The sequence below is a fragment of the Balaenoptera physalus genome (assembly GCF_965194825.1).
Source record: "Balaenoptera physalus genome assembly, chromosome: 9".
Taxonomy (NCBI): domain Eukaryota; kingdom Metazoa; phylum Chordata; class Mammalia; order Artiodactyla; family Balaenopteridae; genus Balaenoptera; species Balaenoptera physalus.
The window spans coordinates 30,825,891-30,853,869 of NC_138888.1; the positions used below are offsets into that span (position 1 = coordinate 30,825,891).

At 36.6% G+C, this 27,979-nt stretch overlaps 1 protein-coding gene and 1 long non-coding RNA gene across 3 annotated transcripts in view; both read left to right on the top strand.

The window, feature by feature from the left end:
• Window positions 1–27,979, top strand: part of MOXD1 (monooxygenase DBH like 1) — a 77,891-nt gene that overhangs the window by 23,690 nt on the left and 26,222 nt on the right. The gene's annotated exons all lie outside the window — the stretch shown is intronic.
• On the top strand, window positions 1,666–26,197 carry LOC309667014. The gene is made up of 2 exons (XR_014267476.1): window positions 1,666–14,227; window positions 23,746–26,197. It is a non-coding gene; the product is annotated as an uncharacterized lncRNA (long non-coding RNA).

Genomic DNA, 27,979 nt, shown 5'->3' on the forward strand with positions numbered 1-27,979 from the left:
AGATAGAATTAAATAGTGCACACAAAATACTGCAGACATTCAGAAGGCCAGACATTGCTGACTTTTTGTCCTCCCCCAGACTACGTAATGAAGTAGTGTGGATGTGAGAAAGGGGGAAACTTCTAGATTCTGAAATCTAGAGGGAAATATGCAGGTTCAAATAGCAAGTTGGCTCTTTAACTATGTGGTCTCAGATAAGTCACTCTGGGGTAACGCTGCAGGCCCCGTTTCCTCATCTGTAAAAGAAGGTTATTCGTCCCACTTTTCCTACCAACCTCAAAGCATTCTGGTAAAGATGGAAACACTGAGCACATTCTATAAAGTGATTTAAATTAGTTAATTTCTAATATATTTCTCCAGTGACATAGATCTGCCTTTTGTTTACAGAATGATTCATAACTACATAGAGAAGCAAGAGGAGTAGGTTGAGGGAATGTTTATTGAATTAATAAGTAGTCCTAAATATTTGTAGGATATTTTTACAATCAGAAGATTTACCAACAGTGTGACTGTGGATGAGTCAATTCCTCTCCATGCAATGTTAGTTTCTATTTCTTGCATGTGAAAGGGGAATGCAAATTCTATTCTTACATACTTAATACAGTGCCTGAGTCCTTCCCTTAAATCAATGAAAAGTCTTTCTCAGAAAAAAGAATGTTATATTTATACATACTGTGTGTCGTACATTACTATGTGTCATTTGCAGTAAATTTAACTGGAACCTGGCTTAAGGGTCAAATGTAAAACTATAGGTTAAGCAAATGTTTCACAAACCAGGTCCTTGATTCATTTTTCAGCAAATGTTAATTGATAGGATGTAAAGTCCTTAACCACTTACCTGAATGCATTTTTATTCCTGTTTTTATTAATGCTAGTAATTAAGTTGAATGAAATAAAAACAGTTGTCTACACTTAAGGGATGGCAGTATATGTTCTGACCCTCTATGTAGGGTATTTGCTTAGGACCTCATCTAAGAAGTCTTAGCTAGCTTTCCCGTCACAAGCATATCATAGTAAAACTCAGATATGTGTGCATCTATTATCTAAGGGTGTGTTTGGAATTAAGTACTTTCGGGTTCACATTGCTGTCTTCGTAGGTATCAAGAGGGATCTCAGTGACTGGAAAGGCTTTGGAGCAGTTTTTTTTGTTTTGTTTTGCTTTGGTTTTTTTTGCAGTGGTTGGAGATCTGTAAGATGACAAAAGGTCTTTACCCTGAACAAGAGGGGATTTGAGGGAGGGGCTGCAGGTCGGAGAGCAAGGTTTATACAGACTTTCGTTGTTGCAGGGCGGAGGGTTGGTGGCTAAAATTTTAGACTCTGTTATTACTCATGAATACCACTTATAGACTAGATTCCTGAGCTTGTTGGTAATCCCTAAAATATTTTAAGTCATTAAGTATTATGAAACATTTAACTCGCAAATGAACTCAAATAGGATAATATACAAAAAACAACAAACACAGAAATAAGAGAAAGCTCTATTGGAAAATAAATTGAAAATATTTAGGTTGTATAAATTTTGAGATAGTCTTTCAAAAACAGTTTTAATCTGCAGCCTCTGCCAGTTTACAATAAAATTTTAATAAATGTTTAAAGTAGAATTCATAGATTTCTAATTTACCTTAAGAAATTATCTAATTTCCATTCTCTTTTCCTTAGCAGAGATGATTTCTAATAATTTAAGAAAAGTGTATCTTCTTTTCATAGAACCAAAGACTACTATATTTCAAAAATCCATTGGCTAAGTGCTTCTGATTATTCCTTATTTTATATCCCACACATTGGCTGCATGAAAAAGCCTCGGTTCTTCTCTGATACAAACAAAAAGTGCTTTCTCAGAAAAAAGAACATTGCTTGTATATTGTATTATGTTGTGTGTCATTTGCAATGAGTTTTAAGAACATATTGATTACACTAGTATTATGAGAAATCAGTTGTATTCTCTGGACTCTATTTCAAAGCAAATGTTTGTAATTGAAGTTTAAACGTTGATAGTATTGCCTAGTATACATTTAGTAGTTGTAATAACTATAAAACTAAGCAGGTAAATAAAATATATCGGTGGTTTGATCAATGAATACATTTAATAGAAATGACTAAAATTCAAAATACTAATTACAGCTTAAATTTTAATCATATAATGATAAAAATGATTTACTACTAAAGTACAAAATAATAAGGTAAATAATTTCTAAAATTATAACAAAGATAAATAATTTTATCTGTAGGAAAGATGGGATTATGATATAAATTATTGGTCATTCCAATTTACTTGTGATTCCAGTTTATTGATTTGTATTTTGATGCTTGCAAAAAATGTCTAAAATTATGACTTGAAAATGTTGATGTTGTCAGATGACAGATATGGAGATTGTGGAAAAGAAAATTCTTGGTAAATTATATTAAAACCATACTTCTCATATGAGATCATCTCTGTGAGTCCCTCTTGAGACCCACCCTCCAGCCTATCTCTTCATATTTAAGCATGACCCTATTTGAGCTTTGCCAAATATGTGATATTACCCCAAATTTAAAATTTTTAGAGAAAGTGATTCTTTCCACTCTCTTTAGTCAATATAATATCATTATCCCAACTTATAGTAATGCTTGGATATACTCTGCTAGAAGCTGGGGCTGTCAGTTGGTTTAACACACTTTTTTATTTTTCTTGAGGAGCTTTTAGTGTCAGGGGATTTTCCCCATAGATGAACTAAACTTCTGATTCATCTGTTTAAATCTGATGTGTCTTAATAAATTCAATTACTCTTATCAGTCCATTTATTTTCAGTTTTGCTCTCTGAATGACTTTTCATTGAAAACTACTCTTTTGTGTGAAGGCCCAGAAAAGGACAAACATCATGCTAGAAGGTTGACTATTGCTAAGTTTTAAGAGAGGATTACTTTTACTAGTTGTGTGATCATGGGCAAAGTAATTACTGTCCTGTACTTCAGTTTCCTCATCTGGAAAAATGGGTATAATAGTGCTCACCTAATAGGGTTGTTATGACCCTTAAATGAATCAAAGGCGTTTAATATTTGTAATTTAGAACAGGGCCTGGCACATAGTGTTTGTTAAATAAAGTAACTAAATAAAATTATGTTGATCACTAGTGATACACAGTTGCTAATCTGTTAAACATCTTGTTAGGTTTCTGGGTTTCTGAGGGATTCCACACCAGCCAACCCTTTCTAGACAGTCAGAGTTCCAAATAAAACAGAGATTGTTGCTCATTTCATCTAGGGAGGCCACCTTGAGAACTCTCTGCTCAGGAGAAACGTGAAGTTGAGTGAAAAAAACACTCATCATTCTCCTCTTCAGCAATCTACACAAGAAGTGAAATGCTGTGCTTTATACTTGTTACTGGACAGAACATCTTTCTTGCTATGAAGTTAGATGCCGCTCTTCTTTTTCATTGCTGGCATTCATAAATCTGAGTGATTTAATTTGGGGAATGTTTCCTAGGATAAGAAAATCTAAGCACAATTGACACTGAATAACCATGAAATGTCCTTGAAGCCAGAGTACTGTATAGCCATGAAATAGTCACTCAAAAATTGATTTTCCTGTGCTAGACACACAGCATGAACCTTTGACTTTATATACGAAATTAAATGAACACTGCTGTCCGGTTTCCCTATTATGTTCATTCCTTCTTCTTTTTGAAATAAAAGGACGCCATCAAATGGAGAAATTTAGCATTAACACATTCTGAAACGTCAAGTGTGATAGCGGGTTTCTATTTCTGAAAATGTGTAAGACTTAAGGATTAAATTTAGTAAAACTTGGAAATTCTCAGTGTCAAACTACATGATTTGACAACAATTAGAATGATCTCTTCTCAGTCAGTGTATCTTCTTCCTTTTTTCCCTGAAATGATATTTCAAAATATATTTTAGTTGATGTGATTTTTTGCCCCCTGATGGAAATAGCATTTTGGTTTGTCATCAGGATGCATTTTCACAGACTCCATGCTTTAGTTCTCATTCTTTCATTGTGTGTTTCACTTTACTCTGTGGCAGACTAGTAGGTGTTTGTTATTGACTGTTGACTGAACAGTTGTTTGTATTTTCACCCATTTTCATTCCAACTCTATAGTACTTTTTTGGGTTTCTTGATGTTTCCCTTTTATCTTTTACTAATTCAACCATATTTCCTAAAGGCAAACTTTAGCTCTTCAGATAGATCTATTTAGTATGTTGAAAGAAATTAGCTTTCCAAGTATGCTTCATGTAAAAATACTTTCCATTCCCTTTAAATACTTTGCAACACTATATGTGGTTCTTAAATTCTTAATACCAATGCATGACCACTGGCACCTGTGGATTTGATCACTGATTGACAAAATGGATGATTTTTGACCTTCTAGAAAAAAATCATGCTGTAAAAACATAAGGATCTTCTTCTTTGGGAATTTGTCATCCAAAATTTATAAATACCAAAATACCAAAATAATTTTACCCTTATGTCCAAGTATATCTAAGAATATCTGAAATGTTGTACAGATTTATCTACCAAAGAAGAGATGAAATTACTTGGGCATTTACTGTGGCTAAAACTATAACTTTGAACAGAAGAGAAGTTGGCAGGAGCACCGCCCCTAACAGTAATGAGTTGACTCAAATTAGCACATTTTAAAAATTACTGACTTAGATTGTTCAGTGCTGCCAAGTTCTTTCTAGATCCTCTTGGGTCATACTGACTTCACTGAAACATTGGAGACTGTCTAGCTACATGGGTGTTCTTAGTAGCCGCTTGAGAGTGGAGGTAATTGAATTCACTTTGAAAGCATGTCTTTTCATGGAAGTGATTTATTGCTAACTCTGTCACTAATTAGCTTTCTGACCCTAGAGAAAGCACTTAACCTCACCCTGATCCTCAAATTCCTTGTCTGTAAGATAAAGGGATTGGACCAGATGATTTCAGTTGGCTCTTTTTTACTTCTGAATATCTATGACTTGCTGAAAACTAAAAGTGAAATCTGTGCTGGGGTTTGGATGCCCTGTGGTGTGACTTCCTGATACGCTTCATTCTCACTATCCCTGGGCATGCCAGGGTGACAATGCTTAGGACCCCACTGCCTCCCTTAAAGTTAAAAGTCCTCCTTCTTGAAGTTAAAAGTCTCCTTCTTTAGTCCCTCGGTCATAGGCTCTCTTAGCATACATTCTGAGGCTTAGGTTTCCATCTGTAAATGGGGATAATAATAGTACTCGTCTCAGATGGTAACTGTCATTATCAAATGAGATAATATCTGTAGAGTTCTTATATATTTGGCATATATTAGATAGCTCAATAAGTACTAGCTATATTCCCAATTTACATTGGTGTTCAGGTACCTCTAAATCTTGGATATAATCCAAATAAAATAAATCTAAATAAACAGACAAACAACTAAATAACTCTAAATCTTGGGAATAATGTCCTTTTAAAATAAGGATAGAATTAAGAGTGCCAGGGTGAGGAAAGCTTGTAGGTTGGCACAGCACACAGGATGGACTCTAGAGACAGGTAGGGGTTGTGTTCTAACTCTGCTTTTCATTAGCTCAATGACCCTGGGCAAACTAAACTCTCAGTGTGCATCTTCCCTTGTGAGGTAGGAAAAACAATTTCCAGCGAAGATGAAATGGTTACAAGTGAAGACACCTGTTGCATAATCGGCTCATAATTGCTTGTTTTCTTCTCTTGATGGGGATTATAGAGATGGATGACTATAAATTCATCTAGTATTTTCTCATACTTAAAGTCAGGACCGCACTGAAACCACGGTAGGCAGTAAGTCTCTATTTTATTTTGACGAAAAGATTCCCTGGGAATTAGATTTCATAGCTTGTTTCCATTATTCTAAACCAAAGGAAATTTAAGCTAATTTCCTCCTGTTCTGGCTAAGTAAGGATAAAAACCAGCTGGTGACTAACCTCTGGGAAATATTCTTTCACATTCTTAGATCACCCATTAGCCTTCCACTCTATGGCCTTAAATAATTTTCAGCAGACATAAAAAGATAGTTATTCTTCTTTGTTGCTCTTCTACCACCCAACTCTACCCCCAATCTGGTACATCTTTTTTTTTTTAAGTAGTTCAAAAGGTTGGATGACAAAATTGAGAAGCATTAGCCTATCTATTGATAATTATTGGCTATAAAAATTGGTAAATAATAGCACTTCTATTGAAAGAGTACTAAGATGTTTAGGTTGGATTCTAGATGTTGATGGCACTATAGGATTAAGAAGTATGGTAATATTAAGATATGAATGACTTTTACTTACATACAGGTAAGTATGTAAGCAAAATACTTACCTATTTTTTTGCTACTTTAAATACATTATCTTGTTGGATTTTTCACAGCCTCCCTTGAGGTAAGTTGAATTACCACCACTTTCCAGATGAACGCAGTGAGGCATGGCAGGCATAAGTAACTTCCTTAACATTGCACAAATTCTGTGAAGCAGAGCCAAGATTGAACACAGATCTTCATAGCAAAACTAGTGGATCTTTCTCTCTACAATACTACTAGCCCAGGACTTATGATTTTTCTAGGTGATATATATCAAGGAAACATAATTTGAATAAGTTCCTCAGTACCCAGGCTACTTTTATGTCCTATAGAATCAGTGCATAGACAGAGGGCTACATGAGCAGATCCCACTGGAACCTTCCAGAAATGTCAGTATAAAGATCCTGGGAACTGACTTAGACCTGGTTGGATGGCATTTGAGTACACAAAGGCCTACTGTTTTCACTCTTGGGGATTGGAAATGCTCACGAACAAGAGATGACACCTATAAAGTTTCATTTGTGATTTAGGAAGTCATTTAAATAAGATTCGAGTTAGGCTGATTAGGTGAACGATTATGCATATGGATACAAAAGGGCACGGAACGTTAGATCTCAGAGATGATGTTAGGGAGACAGGAACTTCAGTGGAAAGAAGGTAGCTTGCTAATCTTATTGGACATGTCTTGTAGCATAAGGATCATTGGAAACAAGCCCATAGCCTTCTCTATAAGCTGAGTTACAATCCTCTTTGGAGTTAAGTGAAAATAACGGCAATGACCTACTTTATTGCCCTTCACTGGCAATGTGAGAAAAAATACTAACATTTCCATTTGGAAGTTAAATGTATGGCAAAGTGCCTAGAGAAAAGTACCCTAAAAACAAGAAGAGCCATGTTGTTGGAGAGAGGTCTTAAAGTGTTGATATCTCCGAGTGGCTTAAGAACCAGACTGAGTGTGGGTTCTAATCCTGCAGTAACCATTGGTCAGCTGATCATTCACGGGCTGCACCACAGTGCTTCTCAAGAGATTGAATTCATGTTAATAGCACAAGTCAAAGACTATAAATCTATGTAACCAAGAGGTTGTTCTAAGTGATCTTTAACCCTTAAAATTCTATGACTTTAGTGAAATATTGAAATTGATAAAACTGGAAATGTATAAAATAAATCGACACATTCATACAATTTATAAAATAAACTGTAATAAAAAGTTATACTAAAAATTATAAAAGGAATGAAGATAATTTGTGTGTGTGTGTATATGTGTGTGTTCTCATGGGATATAACATGCCAATTTTATTTTGATGTCTATTTTCAATGTAAAAAATTCTATACTTTTCAAAACAGGATGACACCCATTATTTCCTTTTTAATGCAACACTGAAATTTCTTATAGTTTTTGTGAATGGAGCTTTTAGTAATTAGTAGAGAAAAGTATATATGTGGTAGAAACTTAGTTTACATAAATCAGTTATTTACTATTCAAGTTTATAAGGCTGCACAGTTGTGTTCTTTAAAATATCAAGCCTCTCAGTGCATTTAAAATGAATGCATTTCTACATCAAAAATTCAGATTATACCTAAGAGTTTAATAATATATCTATTTTATGAAGAAGAATATTACACTCACATATCAAAAAAGTTATGGTTGAGTCTTGCTTCATTGAATAATTATATTTTTCTTGATTCCTAACCTAGGGTACACATTAGAACCATGTGGATAGAATCTTCCACATGGAATGCAGTCCAGGCCCTTACATTAGTGGCAGTTGTTGCTGTCATTTGGAAAAGTTCCTTAAATGATCTTGATATGAACTCTGTGGTTGAGAATCACTCTTTTATATGTATTAAAATTTCCCAGGAGACCATACTTAAATTAGATTTTATAGCACCTAGTAAAAATGCTCTTCATATTACATAGCATCGGTGCATATTTTTATAGTAATACACTGTTTTATTCAACAAATGTTGTAAAAATTGAACACACATCAAACATCTACTATTGAAATGCACTGTTAGTTGTCTGCACATGAAGATTTAAGCAATTTATGGTTTTGAGATAGTTTATTCCTGATGCATTGCACATTTTTTGTGGAAGTGGAGAGGCGAAAACACCAGCTGTTTCCTGGAGCCACAGCTGACATTCATTATAAAATTTCAACATGAACTAATTCAGATATAAGGGATACTTTCTTCTACGAAGGAAAAAAGACTTATGTTCTAGGGAAATATACACCTCGAAGTTAACTCTATACATTAATGCTTATAATGTAATGGATCCATTTTGGAAACTGTATACAGAAGACCACCTTCCTGACTTTTGAATGCATTCCATTACCAACAAAGAGACATCTTTTCATCACTGAAACCCCACTGAATTGCTCTATGTGGAATCTTAAATATTGACTAACAGCCAGACCATGTAAATAACTGTTATTGAGTACATAAATGCTAGAGCCTTTCAGCCTTTTAGCTTGGCGTGAGAAGTCCTGAGAATATAGGAGAGGCACTTTGTTTGTGATATGTTTCAGAAATCAGATGTGTACTTAACACACAATATGCTTAATCAGCTAGAAATATACCTTCCTACTATCCTCTAAATCGCAAAGAAGAATCAATGAGTGTCCACTTCAGAAAATTCTATGTCTTTTGTCAGATACAAGACAATATAAGACATAACCTTTCACCCCAATGACCTTCCAATCTAGATGGGGAGAAGAGATGCACACATGCATAACAGAGAAACCCCAGAGCCGGCAAGCGAACGTGGTGTCAAACTACAAAGTACAGGCAGTTGAGGCAAAAAGAAGGGAGAGAGCAGTAGAGTTTTGGGCACAGTCCTGTGCTGTGTGGAAAGAATCATTTGGGGAAAGTACAACCAGTTGGATCTTAGGTAAGGATCCAGGTGTGGTGAGGATGACTCGGAGGCAGCCTCCCTGTTCACGTGCTTAAGCGCCAACATAAAACTAGATGAAAGACAACATTTACTGAGAGCACTGTACATTCTGTGAGTCATCAATCCTCATAAAAAAAACCCTAGGAAGTAGGTAGTAGTATTATCCTCATTTTAGGAAACTGAAGCCCAGAGAAGTTACATAACTTACTCATTGCTGATAATTCTCCTGTTTGTATACTTTTCCCCGAGGAAGAAATGTCTCAAAGAATCCTTGATGCTCCAGCCAACATCTGCCTATGCTAGAGCTAACCAGCAGCGGCTGGCTGAACTTTAAATTCATAGTCATGTCAGATTAGAATGCAGAATCCCTGCAGTTACTTGTTGTCAGGGTAACTGCATTTTTTGATCAGAGAATGCCTTAGGCATACTACACCAAAGCCCCTAGTGTCAAATATTGAAAGGGACTGTAGACTGTGGCCTTCACTACCTAAATGGGGTCACTGATTTTATCTTGAATGATACCATTGTGTAGCTTTATCCCCAGTCATGAACTTATAGTTTTACTTAATGTTAGAACTCTGGCAAGTTGCATCATACACTCCAAAATAGAAACCAAGGCTACCTCTTAATTGCACACATATGCATGTAACCATTTAGCTCTTTAAAGAAAAGCTGCAGACACTTCCTCAGAAGAGAGTGATGGCCTTTCAGTTCTCATGGAAGTGAGAGGTCTTCCCTAGAGCTCTATTCACTGTAGGGTGACTTGACTATTGAGTTTGTTGGACATCCATTCGCATTGTCAACATCAGTCGAGTTTTCCCAGTAGTTTACAAGTATGTAATGTGTGTGGGCTTCTTTATACAAGAGGTTTGTATCACTTAGCTGTTCATTTTGTTGAATCATGGACCTAGAAAAGATCTCAAGAGATAGTTTATTTATTGCCTGAGCTTTGAAAAAATATTTCTTTAAAACCACCCTCCAAAGATGAATGTTTCTCATAATTATTAAAATATTCCATAGACTTTCCAAATTTATCTTTATTAATGAAATTGGATATTTTCTCCACAATAGCTGATTTTAACTTCATGGCTTCAAGGCAAATTAGTCCTTTTGAATGGAAACAACACAGTTTCATCACAGCAGTAAATACCGTGGCCTGTTATTGAATATGCCCCTCTTACCTTTTATGATCTTGGTATCAGTATATGCCCATATGCAAAATGGAAGTAATAATTCCTGTCTTCTCAAGATTACTCTGAAAGTGCTTTAAGAATATTGAATTTTCAAAAACAAATATTTGTTGCTTGTTCTTTAGGTACCAGGCACTGTGCTTTACTTACTACTTATGTCATTTTGCAGATGAGGAAACTGAGGCTCAGAAAAATTAGATGACTTTCCTAATGTCCCAGAGGATTTAATATTGTAAAACATATTCCTGTAGTCTAGCAGTGGGAGCTTACACAATTTATTTAACTTATATGAACCTAAGTATCGAGGACCTTGTTTTCATGGTCACTTAGAGCTGGTTTCAAATCCTGGCTCTCCCATTTGCCACTTGTGTGACCTTGGGTGACTTAAACATAACTTCTCTGGATGTCACTTTCCTCATTGGCAAAATGGAGACACTACCTATTCACAGATTAATTATTTGAAAATGCTTGTAGAGCATCTGCTCTAATGGCATATGATATGTTTTACTCTGACACTCTAAACCTTCTGTTTGCTTTTGTCATCATTTATTTCATGGTTGCAGAAAATGAAGTCTCGTGAAAAAAAACCTGCCTTCCTCATCCAGTTAATTAATTGAAACTATGATTCAAATTTAGGTCATGAATCCCAAATTGCTGTTATTTATCTGCATCTTTCAGTATATGAAATACAAAACAATTTTAAGGTAAAAAATATACCCAAGAGTTATATCCCTTTCTACTCGGTCATCTTTTAATAATCTCTAATGAAAGAACTTTTAGAGCTTTTGGAAAAGCTCTAAATTACTTAAATATAATTGTCCAGTAATTTAGAGCAGTTGTGAAACTCACTTTGATCTCATTGAGTTTTCTGAGACATTAAAAAGAGGTAAACATTGAAATATATTTATATCCAACTGGATTTCGTATGGTATATTAGCTCTTTATAATTTGCCGTTCACTCTTTCTACTATCTTTACTTTTTGTTTCTATATTCACTTTTAAGATAAAGCTTGGTTCCTCTAAGAACCAGCCTGCCAAACGTATCTTATTTGTTATGTAAGGCAAGCTCTCATTGCAAGAAGTTGTAGGATTCACAACTGAATTAAATTTACAAGGTTAGATAACTAAGTTCTTTTTTTAAATGATAAACAGGAAATGTCAGTACTCTTGAGTAATATTTTCCACTCATATAGCAAATAATTCCAACGGATTTTTGGGTTGGTCACTTTATTTCAAAGTGTATTTGTTCCAAGTGCTAAAAGATATTTTAAAGACTATTTCTTCTTCAGCTTGAATTAATAATCATATGAAATTTGTATGTGATATGATGTCCTCCTGGACTGACCTTTAACAATCTTGAAAAGAGATCACAACTGTTAAAATTTTATCCCTCATTAGTTGAAAGATTAAGGAGTTTGTTCTGTGCACTGTTTCTCAAGAGAATGCTTTAGCTTTTTCTTCTTTTTGGGGGTCTATTTTGTATAATGTTTGTGTCTATCTGTGCTGATTGGATATAAAATTTGAAAACTGCATTTAATGAAGTGAATAGATGTTCTTATTTTTAATTTAAATGCTGGGAGTTTTTTAAAAAAGTATTTTCTAACGTGTGTACATATTTCATTTTCGATGTAATGAAAACTTGTTACAACAAGAAAAAAGTGAACTGTGAACTGTGTAAAAGAAACAATAGCGGTGTCCCCCTTCTTCCAAATTCCACTTCTCTGGGGTAACCAATGTTAACAGACTTATTTGTTAATTTCTATAACTTTATGCTCAAGGAAAAAATTACAGAATTATATAGGATTTTATTGAGTTAATATCCCTTCTTTTTTGAAACAAAAGTAGGATCACTATATATATATATTACTTTGAAATTTGCTTTTTCAAATTACCACCCTTATCATTGCAGGTCAAACTATAATAATACATACACTTTAATATTTATATAATTAAGTTCCCTATTACGTATAAACCACAATTCTTGCAGCGATCCACAATTGATGTGCATTCAAGGCGATTTAAATTTTTTTTGCTGCTATGAACAGTGCTTCAATAAATAGTCTTGTAAGTATATGCTTATGTATTAGTGGTTTCATTTCTGTAGGATAGATTCATAAATGAATGAGTTTGTATATTAAATAGTTTATAGATAGATTAAATAGTTACAGATTTTATAGATTTTAACTACTTTATAGATTAAATAGTTTATAGATTAAATAAGTGAGTTTATAGATTCATAAACTTTAACCTTGAGTAAAGGTTATCTGCATTACAAATTTTAATTTATTCATTAGATTACTTTCTAAAGTTTACACCCTAGCAATGTGCCGATATTTCCTCATTCCCTCTCAAGTACTGAATATTTCAGTCTTTTAAGTTCATTGCCTACTAATGGATGAAAACTAGTATTTATGAGTGCTTTAACTTGCTTTTTTCAGTGAGAGACTGATGCTCTTTTTATTTATATTACCTCTTTGGTGAATTTGCTGTTCCATTCCTTACCGATTCCTTTTTAAAAAATCCTTTTACTGAATTACATATATAAAAGTGTACAAACACTAGTATATGACTCACTGGATTTTCAGAAGGTGAACTGACTCATGGAATCAGAGTCAAGATCAAGAAATGAGAACATGACCTCTCCCCTGGAAGTGGCCCTTGAGATCCCTTCCAGGTACTGTTTCTCTCCAGACATAACCACTATTCTGACTTCAATCATTGTTTATTAACTTTGCCTGTTTTGAACTTCATGCAGAGAGAATCAGATATTCAGACTCTTTTGTGTCTGCCTTCTTTTCCTCAACATGCTGTGTGAGTAGCCATGCTTTTGCATGTAGAAAATCATGTGTTCATTTTCATCTTTGTGTGATATAGTGTTTGTCTGTATATTCCAGATTTTTTATTTGTTTGTCTCAGTTAGCTATTGCTGTGTCCCAAACCACCCCGAAATTCAAAGGCTTTAAATAAATACACATTTATTATAGTTTACAGATCAGCTGGCAGGTGTTCTTCTGTTTATTGCTTTGCTTATTCATAGGTCTGTAACCAGCTTGGGTTGTGTAGGTGGTTCTTTAATGGTGGCTGGGCTGTCGCATGTGGTTGAGAGTCAGCTCTTTGTAGGCTGGCCTAGGAGTCCTCAGCTGGGAAGTGGGCTCTCCTTTATAGTAGCATGTTCTCCAGAAGTCCAGATTGAGCTTGTTCAAAGATGGTGGCAATGTTCCAAGCAAGAAAGTAGAAACTATAAGGCCATTTGATGTCTGCCCTTGGGATTGGCATACCATTACTCTTGCCCCAAGAATACAGTTTCAACCTAGATACAGGACAGTTTTTCAAAGTGTGTAATGGTTCTAGTTGCTCTGTATCCTTGTAAATACTTGATATCACCAGTGCTTTCCATTTTTAGCCATTCTAGAGGGAGTATAGTGGTGTTGCATGGTGTGATTTTTAACAGGTTTGCTGAGGTATAATTGATGTCCAATGTCTTGAGACACTGCTCAACATCGTTACTCATTAAGGAAGTGCAAATTAAAACCACACTGGGATTAGCTATCACATACAAAGCTACTACGAACGCTCTTTTACAAGTCTTCGTATGGACATATGTTTTTATTACTCTTGGATACATATCTAGTAGTGGAATAGCTGGACTGCATGGTGTGTATGTTTAATTATTTAGGAAGCTGCCAAATAGTTTTTCAAGGTAGTGGTACCATTTTATGTTCCCATCAGCAGTGTATTAGAATTCCAGTTACTTCACATCTTGCCAACCCTTTAATTTTAAGCTATTCATATAGATGTGTGATAGAAAACTGGTAAACAACAGAAATTTATTTCTCACAGTTCTGGAGGCTAGGAAATCCAAGATTAAGGTGCCAGTAATGTGGGTTTCATTCCCAGACCTCTTCTTTTCGCTTGTAGACAGCTGCCATCTCACTGTGTGCCCATATGACCTCTTCTTTGTGCAAGCACAGGAAGAAAGAAAGAGAGAAAGCAAACTCTCTGATGTTTCTTCTTATAAGCCTTTAATTCCAACATGAGGGTCCTACCCCTGTGACTTTATTTAACCCTAATTACCTCCCCAAAGCCCCATCTTCAAATACCATCACATTGGAGGTTAGGACTTCAACATATGAATTTGGGGAGGACATATTAACCCAGATTTGTGGCAGAAGCAGGTTTTTTCATTGGCTGCCTTTGGTAGCATTTAGATTTTTCTAGCCTACATTTCACTGGAGTTGTATCAAATTGAGGGGTCCAGATTCTATGTCTAAATGGGGGAGGGGGAAGAGATATGTGTCAAGTTCAGGCTCCCCTCTCCTATCATTCAATCAGCCTATCCTCTCACCGTTATTCCCGGAGACTCTAGGATCATAGTATAGACATACATTCTCATAGGAGCCTCAGTTTCTGTTTTTGTTTATCACTTTGATTTCAAACATATATACATATAAATTTACCTTTGAGAAATTTCCCTTAATTTCTTACCGAGCTTATCAGTACATTTGAAGGTATGTTTAAGTTTTGAGAATCCAGATGTTTTCCAACTGAGGGGTGTTTAAAACAGCTAGCTATCCTACTGAAAGCTCAAGCTCTGATGGATACATTTCAGTTTTTCCAGATTCAGGATTGAGGAGGCTGGAATGCCATGACCACAGGCGCAGAGAACAGATCTTCCTAGTAATGTTTGAGGATCTTGTGACAGAATCCTATGGAGCATGGGTAGGAGGTTGAAAAGTGAGTTTCTCTTGAGGCAGAGCGGAACTGTTGCATTCTGACTAGAGGAATGGCATGATTTGTTGAGATTTTAGAATACAGAAGATTAGAGATAGGAGTTTAGCCTCTAATCTAGGACAAGTATACGTGAGAGGAAAAGACAGCCGCCACTGGGAGAGTGGCTTGGGAAATAAGGAGAGAATACACACAAGTGTTGTTGTAGAAGTGGAAGTTGAAACACTTGGCAGCTCATTTGATGTTAGGGGTTAAGATTAATAAAAATCCAAAGGAAGAGATGGTTCATGGGGGAGAGAAGATGACGAGTTCTTTCTTGGAACCATTATCATAACTCGATTTATCAGATCATTTTTAGGTTTCTTCTTTCAACTGCCAAGAAAGGAGATTGGCCACATTTCTGAAACTGCACATTTCTCTCATATGAATACCTATGAAGGTAGTGAATAATGAAGTTTAGATTGAGTGTGGCTTTTATCTGATTGAGAAGAATATGGAATAAATCACCCATGCTTTTTATGTTTCTCTCATAAATAGATCCATTTTGTGTGTAATTACTATAACAGCAGACCTAAGAATATTTAAGCTCTGATAAAAAGTACTGATTGCAAAAGTTATTTGAGATTTAATTTAAAGAAGATGGAGACCATGTTTAGGAAAAAGAAGATCAGACCTGTTAAGACTAATGACCCGTGAGCTATTCCTTGAGACTCTGAATGCCTGAGTTTGTCATTCAGGTCACCATTGAGTGCCTAGTGAGAAGAGAGAAATACGCTGGATTTAGTGGGGGCAAAGAGGAACAACAAAGTAAAAATGACAATATGCTAATTAATTCTGGGTGGTTATTATAAATGATGTTATTTTCTATAGGTATAAACTTTTTAAAATCAGAAGCAAGCAAATAACTTAAAAGATTAATGAGATACTTGCTTTGCTTTCCAGAAACCTACATCTAGAGGAGAAGACTTATTTATTCAAATAGCTAGAAGGCAGCAGGAGACTGAAGGGCTTTGAAAAGGTGAATTCAGTGTGATCCTGTTTACTAAGCCAAGCGAAGGCTTCGTGGAGGAGGGGTTATCCATCTAGAGTAGAGGTTCACCCACAGAAGAGCAGTGTTAACTCAGCCATAGCCTGAGTGAGACACTCTTCGTTTTGTTGTTTTCCCCTTTTCATGGAATTGCCCTATAAATGAGGACTTCTTTTTATGGAGGCCTCATGTTTAAACATGTAGAGAATAAGAAAGAAACAAAGAGGGGAGCCAGAATTATAAAAGCCATCCGCTGGTATTTGTTTAATTTTCCTGAAATGTAAAGACTATACATACGTATTTCTTTTAATCTTTAAAATTTTTTTTTAATTTAAAATTAAAAAAAAATTTTTTTGACCGCATGGCATGCGGGATCTTAGTTCCCCGACCAGGGATGGAACCTGTGCCCCCTGCAGTGGAAGCACGGAGTCTCAACCACTGGACCGCCAGGGAAGTCCCCATATGTATTTCTTAATTGTAGTAATGGCTAATAACAAATTCTGTGAGATCACCTTCTTTTTTTTTTCTCATATTTATATTGACTTAAGGTTAAATTTTTTTTTTAATTTATTTTTATTGATTGATTGATTGATTGATTGCTATGTTGGGTCTTCGTTTCTGTGCTAGGGCTTTCTCTAGTTGCAGCAAGCGGGGGCCACTCTTCATCGCAGTGCGCGGGCCTCTCACTATCGCGGCCTCTTGTTGCGGAGCACAGGCTCCAGACGCGCAGGCTCAGCAGCTGTGGCTCACGGGCCCAGTTGCTCTGCGGCATGTGGGATCCTCCCAGACCAGGGCTCAAACCCGTGTCCCCTGCATTAGCAGGCAGATTCTCAACCACTGTGCCACCAGGGAAGCCCTCACCTTCTTTTTTATTATTTTTATCATCCTTTTTCCAACCAGAGGGCAAAGTTCCATAAATAAAATCAAATGACTCTTTGAAACAGTACTGTAGTGTTAAAGTACAAAATTATTTTTGAGCCTTATTCCAATTCTTTTTTTAACCATAGCTCCCCCTTCAGATCCCCACTGCAGTCTGTGTGGATAAGAAAGGGAGACAAGAACTGTCCCCCAGAGAATGGGACTTAAGCTAGTCAGCCCTGGGTGCAAATTCAAGCCTGCTACTCAGCAGCTGTGTGAGTTTGTTCCATTGACTTAACTGTGCCTCAATTTCCTTGTCTATAAAATGAGACAATAATACCTGTCTCTGGATGGTATGAAGATGAAATGAAATTAAATGTGATAGTATGTGTAATGTGCTTGGTACACATAAATACAAATGATAGCTATTACTGATGCTATAGCACCTATATATTTCCTATGGGACGCATCTTTTTACCTGACCTTAGAAGTTAAGCCCCAGGACAGTTGTGCCATGCTCATCCTTAGACCTTCAGTTCTGGGTACAGGTCCTGACAATGGTGCTTAATGAATGCTTGTTGGATGAATGACTCAAATCTAAATTCAAGTCAGTGATGGTGAATTATAAACAGTGTTCAGTAAAGTATCTCGTATCCCTGAAACAAATGAACTTTGAATGTGTGGCACTGTGGATTATGTATCTAATTTATGGGCTGAACTGAACAGTTCTGCTGTGCTACTTGTAGACACTTCATAGAAAGGGCCAAAATTCAATGAAGTGAATTATGATTTGGAAACCTACATTTACTACCAGCTCTAAAGCGACATTGTTTTGTATCTTAGAGAAAAATACTTAACATCAGTTTCTCCTACTTTCATTACAAGATAAAAAAATAGACTATGCCTTAAACTTAAATTTAATTTAAATTTAAAGAGCAGTGAATTCTACACCTCTGGATAAAAGCCAACATAGAATTCTGCATGAGGCAGTGTTATTCATTTGTATTGCTTACAATTACATCTAATCTTTAAGCTATGCCTGAAGGAATAAAAAATGCCATGTAATGATTATTTCCGTACTCCTAGAGGAAAAAAAAAGTTGGCCCATCTATTAAATTTCTCCAGGAAAAACAATCCTTAAATTATGATGAATCAATGCTAAAATAATACACTTTACTTAAATCTGCCAAAATTATTATGATAAATTATATATAAACACAGGTACTAGAAGTTTCAGGATGTGGAAACAAGTCTTGAAGAGTTAGTTTTAAAATATGCAGAATTAAATCAGTTATTTTTACATGTCAGTTGTATTGGGCTAAATGAAAAACTAAATTTTTTCTTTCCCCTATTTTGGGGCTATGGCATTTTATCATGTGGATCATCTGTTAGTAATTGAGTTCTGTCCTTTCATGGATGGAATTATTAGGCCTTTAAACCATTAAAAAAAAAAAAACGCACACACAACAACAACAAAAACAAAAAGCAGACCAGCAACTGTAGCTTCAAAGGAGACCAAAAAGCAAAAACAATCCAGGGAGACAGAAAATGTTTGATGCAGAACCAAGGAAAGGTCTCGGTGTCTTTGCTGGGACCCTCCCAGCAGGAGCTGTGTCTGTTCAGAGGTGAAGCCAACTCAGTGACATCTGCCAGTGGGCTGGAAAGTCTTAACAGCAGGTTTGGGGAAGAAAACTCTCTTATTCTAAGGGCTTAAAAATTTGGACGCTATAATTGGGTTTTCAGAGGAACAGTATGTTGTTCCATCCTGGTCAATTATTACTGTAAATAACTAATTTTAAATTAAAAAATCATGAGAGGAAACAGACTATTGTTGCACTGACTCAAGATTAGGGAAATAAACATTTTTTACATTTTTGGGGACTCTGTATTATATATTCAAGTATAATAGCATAACACAAATGCAATATATATGTAACATTCAAGGAAGTATCCTAGATAGATTATGGATAGGAAATATGAGAACTAATATTTGACGATGTTTGTATATACCATGCACTGTGTAGGAGTTTCTAATATCTCATGTGATTCTCACAATCACCTTATGAGGTAGGAAAAAAAGACTCAATTAATTACCTTGTCAGGGGCCATTCAGCTAATAAGTGATGAACCCAGAATTTTAAAAATATATTATAAAATTAATATTTCTTCAGTGTAAACAACTCAAATACAGAAGGCCATAAAGTGAAAAGCAAAGAGTTCTAATTTCTACCATGCAAGTTCTGCTTCTCATAAGCCATCATTAATGTTTTCTTGTATTTTTCTGTAATTTCCTATACATATGCAGTCATACACCTTTGTGTCTATTTCTGTTTACATTTTAAGTCCTCTCTCTTTACATACATATTTTTTCTTGTTTTTATTTTTAGACTTCAAAGGAATTAAACTATATATTTTGACACTTGCTTTTTACATTTAACTATCTCTTGGAAAATGTTTCACTTCAGTATGTACAGATCTATTTAATTCTTTTATGACTGTGTAGTAGTCCATTGTCTGAATTTAATATAATTTAATTAATAACGTTAAATATTTTCAGTTTTCTGCGATTACATACTTCCTGTCTGCCTTAGTTTACTCAGGCTGCCATAACAAAATATCATAGACTAGGGTGGCTTAAACAGCAGATATTTAGTTCCCACAGTTCTGGAGGCTACGAGGTCCAAGATCAAGATGCTAGCAAGGTAAGTTTCACTCTGAGGCCTCTTCTCTTGGGTTGTAGCTGGCTCTTTTCTCATTGTGTCCTCCCATGGCAGAGAGAGAAAGAGAGAGAAAGAGAAAGAGAGCACTCTCCTGTCTCTTATAAAGACACTAATCCTATTGGATTAGGGCCCCACACTTATGGCCTCATTTAACCTTAATTACCTCCATAAAGGCTCTCTCTCCAAATATAGTCACTTTGGGGATGGGGACTTGAATGGATGAATTTTTGGGGGATACAGCATTCAGTCCACTCTCCGACATTGCCTTTTAACAAACTTCTAACATGTTGCCAATCTGATAGGTGAAAGAGTATGTTGTTTTTATTTCCATTTATTTAGTTATGAATGACTTTTAACATCTTTTTCTCTATTTGTAACCACTTGTATCTCTTTGCTATATACTTTTCACTCATGTAACTTTGCCTGTTTCTACTATTGTCTTTTTGTTTGTTTATCAGACCTTTTTTATATCAAGGGAATTGGCCCTTTGCTTGACATAAATGTTGCGAATATTTTCCTCATTATTTTGGTAATTTAGTGTTTACTTAGTGTTAATTTAGTGTTTGCTCAGCTGAGTGTTGCTTCCAGTTCTTTCCTCTATTAAGGTATAGTCCACTTCTCCACAGTAGGAGGATGGATCACTTTAGATAAAGTTGGAGTGTCCATGCATTTTTATTGCACTGTTCTGTCTCCCCTGTCATTCTGTGATGTTGAGCTATGTTCCTATCAGATATCCCCCATTTCTGCAGTTTTTATCCTTCATAAAACATGTTGGTCCACGTGTGTCTCTCTACCCTGCATAGGATTGGCAGAAATCCAGTTATACTCATACCTTTGATATATGTATTGCTGCACTGAATAGCATGCACTGACTAATAGCACTGTTGGATAAGTTCTCTGAACCATTTTTCTGCAGTATGAAACAGCAAATCATATCTATTTTATATAAACAGTATGTACCTTTGATTCCATGAATTGCCAGAATCTGAAATGCAAGTTTACCTAAAACTTCAATTCACTGTTTAAAAACAGCTCACACTTACAAGTAAGTTAGAAATTACATGTCAGAGAATAACTAGCAATAACTAGTCTTGATGTTCTGTTTTCTTAATTAAAGCACAGAAATAATAAAGACTTTGAAGAAGTCTGCTCCATGTAATGAATTGTCAGCAAGCGGTAGGACAATGAGTTGCTACTCCAAGTAGGGAGAAAAAAGCTCATGTATGAAATTATTGCATCCAATAAGGAAAAAATGATAGATGTGCTAAGTTATACAGAACTGAGTAGAGTTTTCAACGTCTTACTACGAATTATTATGTACTAGACACATATTTTCCTTTACTTTTATAATGGATTAAAAGTTGGTTTGTATTTACATTTTATAAATAAGAACACTGAGTTTCAGTAAGGTTAAGCAATTTGCCTCAGGTCACACAGCTGGTAAGCTCTGGACATTGGCTTCTAAACCAAGTCTTTGGCTTCAAGCTACCACAGAGTATTGCCTCCCAAAAGAAGTTCAGAGAAACAAGGCAAATGTGAGCCAAAATAATCAGAGAAGGAATCCAGGGAAAACAAAAGCTGGGCTTTCAAGAATGAGTACGATTTTAACAAGCCAAGTTGAGTAAGGGGAATGTATTGGGTGGAGAAAACAGTGCTAATGAAATCATGGAGGTAAGAACGAACATGATGCATAAAGAGAAGTGATTCTTATGGATGGAAATTCACGCATGTAGGGCTGTGTAACTAACACGCAGCCAATGACAGAGGGCCCCGGATGTCAGAAAAAGAAGTGTGGACTTGATCAGCTACCAGATGGGTGGTATGGAGCCATTGAATGTTATTCAGATTTACAGTGTGAAAAGTAGTAATCTGTGAAGATGGTTTGGCTGGGATATGGAGTGTGGTCCAGAAAGCAAGCTCCTAAACATTTAAGAAGATAAGTGTGTGGCTATTGGTATAATTCAGGTAGGATGTGTAGGAGGTGTGGAGTAGGATGAATGCTGTGACTGGAAAGTAGCTTGAAGGATATTTTGAAGATGAGAAACATGAAATAGGATAAGCCATACTGCTGTGGCATATTCTAACTATTCAGTGTTCTCATGAAAAAATATCCGCTTTCAAATATGTCATAGAACCAGAGACTCAGCCATTAGCTAATATTTGGGGAACTCTTTTTTTTTTTTTTTCCCCCAAGTCTTAATTAACAAAGCTTCTGACTTTATCCAGATTTGGGTGCTCATCTCAGTTTGCATTGTTTGTCTAAAGCGAGGGAAGAAACAAATGAAGGGTGGCTGAAGAAAATAATGGTCATTGATAATTACTGTCAGCATCAAACCCAGTTTTATTTCAACTGAGCATTGCTTGCGTTTATTTCAGGCAAACCTGTTAGTCCGGAGGTTTGTGATGTTTCAAGAGCTGCAGCTTCATTTTGAGTTTGGCCCTTACCATTGTGTTGTCTTCAGGCTTAGGCTGTTTTCCCTCATGGTAGGGAAATGGCAGCCTCAATTCCTGATGTAACACTTTCTCTTCCGCATCTTGGGGAAGGGAGAGGACAGCTCTTCGGTCAGCCACCATGGAAAAGTCCCTGTGATTTGACAAATTTAAGTTCATGTCAAGGATGGGATCACATAGATGGGTTTAGGCCACTCAGGGGAAGTAGGAATCATTCTTAGCCCAATGGTGTAGTTAAGCAGTTCAGGATTCTGGTAGGAAAATCTTCTGGGGGAATCAGTGCTGGAAAGCAACCAAAAATGATCATTCTCTGGCCTTTGCTTCTCTACCGTTCTAGAATATGAACCATATGACTGTCAGATTCATGTATGACGCATCTTTGTTTCCCCCCTTGGCACCTAACAAAGAGCAAACAGTAGAGTAGATATAGGTGTGTGGGGGTTTTTTTGTTGTTTTTTTGTTTTTTAGTTGATTAGTTGAGTGCATGAATGAATGAATGGAGGGCATCTCTTTGAGAGAAAAGATTTTCGGAGCAAAATGATAAGGAACGTTTATATTTCAAAATTGTACATCAACACACATAAGTGTCAACGTAGCTAAGTTTCTTTTGGAGAAAGGAGGGTGGTCGTAATTCAGAAAAAGATCTCTGTCAAGAAAATACATCTCAGTCTTATATCTACAGATTTGAAACTCAAATCCTAAATAAATCGACAAGGCACACATAAATTTGTATTTCATATGATGACATATTTTGCAGTAAAACATTTGACCATGGTGATATTTTTTTGCTTGAATATTTATAACATAAAGCCTTACATTTTGATTTTGAAATACTGGCATTTGTGAATAAATTATTTGCATAGTTTTGCTTGTTATCTATGTGGGCACAATGTTAAAAATGTATTTAAAAACCCAGAATCCAATTTATAATAATACATCACTTTTTGAGCACCTACAAGGTGTCTGTTGCCTTATATGTACCAGCCATTTGATTCTCAAGTAATCTTATGAGTAACTCTCATTATCACTGATTTTCTGATAAAGAAACTGAGATAGAGACGTTAAGTAACTAGGAAACAGAGATAGAAAGTCACGTAATTATCAATTCCTTTTTTTTGTGGTGGGAATAATTAAAATCTAGTCTTTAACAAGTTTGATGCAATTGTATTACAGTGTATAAATGTATCAAATCAGCATGTTGTACACCTTAAATTTACACAATGTTATATGTCAAATACATTTCAAGGAAAATAAGTAAATATGAAGGTAATGGAGCAAGATTCAAACCCAAGAAAATGTGGTCCAAAAATGCTCTTCCATTATGCTACCTCCTTTAGGTTGGGTTCCCAGATTCAGTCCTTTAAGACAAGGTTTTATGTACAAAGGATCGATTAAGGAAGTACCAGGAGAAAACAGTAGGGGGCAGAGTAAGGCTAGGGAAGGGGAAGAAGCCAAGCAAGGGTGTGACTGCCTTGTAGTTCCAGGTGTAACTTAATCCCATTGTCTTAGCCCGTTTGGTCTCCTCTAACAGAATACCATAGACTAGGTGGCTTCTAAACAACAGAAGTTTATTTCTCTCTTGGCTGGGAAGGCCAAGACCAAGGTGCTGGCAGCTTTGCTATCTGGTGAGAACCTTTTCCTCAGAGATGGCTGTCTTTTCACTGTGACCTCACATGGAAGAAGGGGCAAGGGAGCTCTCTGGGGTCTCTTATAAGGGCACTAATCCCATTCATGAGCATCTGCCCTCATGACCTGATCACCTCCCAAAGGTCTCACATGTAATATCATCAGCTTGGGGGTTAGGATTTTAATATATCAATTTGGGGGGCAGGGACACCAATATTCAATCCATAGCACCCATGAAGAATATAAAGTATGTTTAGAGTTGTCCTATTTAACACAAGATTACCAGACATTCATATTCTCTTACCTTTCACCTTCCCTAGAGGAATGTACATTTTCTGGTACTTCTTGCTGTTTGCAAAGTGAATCCAAAATCATGCCTCTGGTGCCTAGAAATTAGGCACCAGAACCTGGGTGATGGGTACACAGTAAAGGCTACAGGGACCTGAAGTGATCTGGGTGGAGTAGACACTGCCCCATCTACTACCCTGCCAATAAAGAGGCCAGTACATCAGTGTGGTGGTTAGGAGCACCGACTCCCAGGGCAGGCCACCAGAGGTCAAATCAGGGCTCTGACACTTGGGCAAGTTTCTTAACTTACATGTGTTTTACTTTCCATTTCTATAAAATGTGTGAAAATTCTGTTACCTAAGCTCATTAGGTTGTTTTGAGGATTAATGAATGTAATATTTATGTTTATATGTCTAGTCTGTATATAAACTAGAGCCTTAGAGCCTGATGGAAAGTAAGAACTAGTGTGATGTGACTTGCTCAAGGTCATGTCGCACAGCTGGTTAGTGGCACAGCGGACGTGAACTTGGTCTCCAAAACTCCAGGTCATTCCACTACTCCTTGCTGGCCATACAGGTGTTAATTTAAATTTTCTTAGAGTAGGTAGGTGATCTCTAGCTTATTAAATATCTCAGTTAACCAAAAATTAGTATATAAATATAGGGCCAGAAGCTATCTTAGAGTTCGTGAATAGTCTATTAAAAATTCAAAAAACAATACATACACTAAGCATGCTGTGTGATGAACTTTCTTAAAGGTAATTTTCTGTTTTATTTTGTTTTTTTTAAAATATGCTTGAAGTGTTTGGCAAAAGTACCTCATTAATTCACATGCAGAAATTAATGACTGTAAATCATAATGTTTTACCTTTCTCAAGGGTACTTGCATGTTCACCAAGTAAAACAGCCTTAGTACTAAGTGCCTATGTGGAATTTCAGGAATCAATAAGCAAGGGAGAGAGATATTTATGTGTGTTAGAGGGGGTGATTTTTTTCCCCATATTGCCTATTAAGGGCATTTTATTGAAGTAACTTTGTTATTAACTTACCCAGATCCAATTAAGAATAATAATTAAAATAAAAGAGTAAAACAAAAACAAAGCAGTTTTATATGGCAAGTTTCCTAAGAGAAAAAAAGAGATTTTCAGATAGCACATACCTAAATGCACACACACATTGATAAGTTGATGATATATAGTTGTGTGATTATTAATCAGGGCTCTTGGTTGCAAGTAACAGAAACCCAACTTGAACTAGCTTAGGAAATAGAAAGGAATGTACTGACTCATGAAATAAGAGGAAAGGTTGAATAAATAAGCCACAGAATGGCAGAGATGCAGCTGGTTTCAGGAACAGCTTAAGTTAGGTATTCAAAGACTGTCTTGTCTTTGGCACTTTTCTGTGTGCTGACTTTATTGTATCTCGCTACATGCTGGCTTCTTCCACAATCTCCACCTTCTAGAGGGCAGTGGGTTCTCTTTCATAGTTTGAAAATCCCCCAAAAGGATTGATGCATTGGGCACCCATCCCTGAACTGGTCAACTGTGGCTGCACGGGCATGGTCATGCATGAAGGTGGTAGTTCCTAGGAGAATTCAGGATTGCAGTACGGAGTGAATTATTTCCCAGAGATCTCCTCTCCCTCAGGTTTTCCCTTTTCTTCATTTCTTTTAGTCATCTCCATCTGATTTGAACATGATTTCCTGGGCTTTAGCTGCCAAGTCCATTCAAGCTGTGACCTCTTGATACCATATCAATAAGTTGGGTTTTGCTTTGAACCCTGAACTTTTTCAGAGTGGATTACCTGTGGGACAGTGATATCATTCTCTTGCTCAATTTGGTTGCCTCTTAAAAGTCAGATAGGGGCTTCCCTGGTGGCGCAGTGGTTGAGAATCTGCCTGCTAATGCAGGGGACACGGGTTCGAGCCCTGGTCTGGGAAGATCCCACATGCCGCGGAGCAACTAGGCCCGTGAGCCACAACTACTGAGCCTGTGCGTCTGGAGCCTGTGCTCCGCAACAAGAGAGGCCGCGATAGTGAGAGGCCCGCGCACCGCGTTGAAGAGTGGCCCCCGCTCGCCGCAACTAGAGAAAGCCCTCGCACGGAAACGAAGACCCAACACACCCAAAAATAAATAAATTAATTTTTAAAAAGTCAGATATATTGTCATTCTCAAAGAGTTCTCCCCATCAGGGATGAAGATAAAGAGGGAGAAAGGGAGAGAGGGAAGCAAATAGTCACATGACCTTATAATCATCTATCTATACTACTAGTTCTGGCTGAAATGTTCTCATAGGCTGCATCACTTTACGAGCCAGGTGCCCTTTGGATAACCTTTGTCAGAGCTGGTTTACCTGCTATTACAGGGACAGCAACCTGTGCCTCGGGTGGGTATGTAAAGAGGGATGCCAGGAACAAGAACGGGCAGGCAGAAAAGTGGTGATGGGGATTTACAAAATTTCCAGCTCATTACAGATTCCACCCATCACCTCCTTCCTTTTGTTTTAATTTTTAATTTATTAGAACTGCAAGTTGGTTTTGGAGAGCTATGTTCCACTCATGTTCCAACAAGTCACATCTTAAATGGGTAGACTTGGAAGAAGAAGTATAGGAAAATTGCTCGTAAGAGCTCTAATCACCTCCTGTTTTTCTCACTGAGCTCAGTATACTTAGACCAGTCAAGAAGGGCATTTTATCCCCTTCTCTTTTACCCGCCAAAAATAAAAACAAAAGCAGATAACACATATATTTAGCTATAGATAATGAATCTTATATTTTTTTACTTTTTACACTTTCTATTTTGAAATAATATCAGACTTACAAAAAGAGTTGTAAAAATAGTAGAGTTCCCTAAATGCTAACATCTTACATTTACTTAGTTTGATTATCAAAGCCAGGAAATTACCCTTGATACAATATTATTAACTAATCTACAGATCTATTCAAATAAGAGGAAACAATGTATATTTGAGGTAAGTTCACATCACAAACAAATGCAGAGACAACCATGGCCTAGGTACATGTGTAAAAATCTGAGAATTGTTAGTTTTTTATTTTAAAAAATTGAGATGGGGGGCTGTATTAGATTTCTAGAGCTTCCATAATAAATGACCACAAGCTGGGTAACTTGAAACAGCAGAAATTTATTCTCTCAGAGCTCTGGCAGCCAGAAGCCAGAGATTTTGGCACCTCCAAAATCAAGGTGTTGACCGGATCATGCTTTCTCAGAAGGCTCTAAGGGAGAAACCTTCCTTGGCCCTTTCAGCTTCTGCTGCTTTCTGGGGTTACTTGGCTTGTGGCAACTTGACTTCAGTCTCTGCCTCTGTCTTCACATGGCCATTTCTGTGTGTGTGTGTGTGTGTGTATGTGTGTGTGTGTGTCTGAGCCAGTGGAAACTCATCTTAACTAATTACATCTGCAAAGACCCTATTTCCAAATAAGGTTACATTCTCAGGTTCCAGGTGGACATGAATTTTGGAGGAACATTGCTCAACCCAGTGTAGGGGAATTAAGCAAAAAATAGGTTTCTTTCTGCAAGTGTTAGTACTAAGGTAATTGATATTTGAAAGTTGAGAAAACATGGTTACATTCAGGCTACCTTTTTTTAAAATAAATATATTTATTTTATTTATTTATTTTGGCTGTGTTTGGTCTTCGTTGCTGTGCACGGGCTTTCTCTAGTTGTGGTGAGCAGGGGCTACTCTTCGTTGTGGTGCGCGGGCTTCTCATTGCAGTGGCTTCTCTTGTTGTGGAGCACGGGCTCTAGGCACGTGGGCTTGAGTAGTTGTGGCACACGGGCTCAGTAGTTGTGGCACGCGGGCTCAGTAGTTGTGGCACACAGGCTCAGTAGTTGTGGCTCGCGGGCTCTACAGCGCAGGCTCAGTAGTTATGGCACACAGGCTTAGTTGCTCCTTGGCATCAGGCTA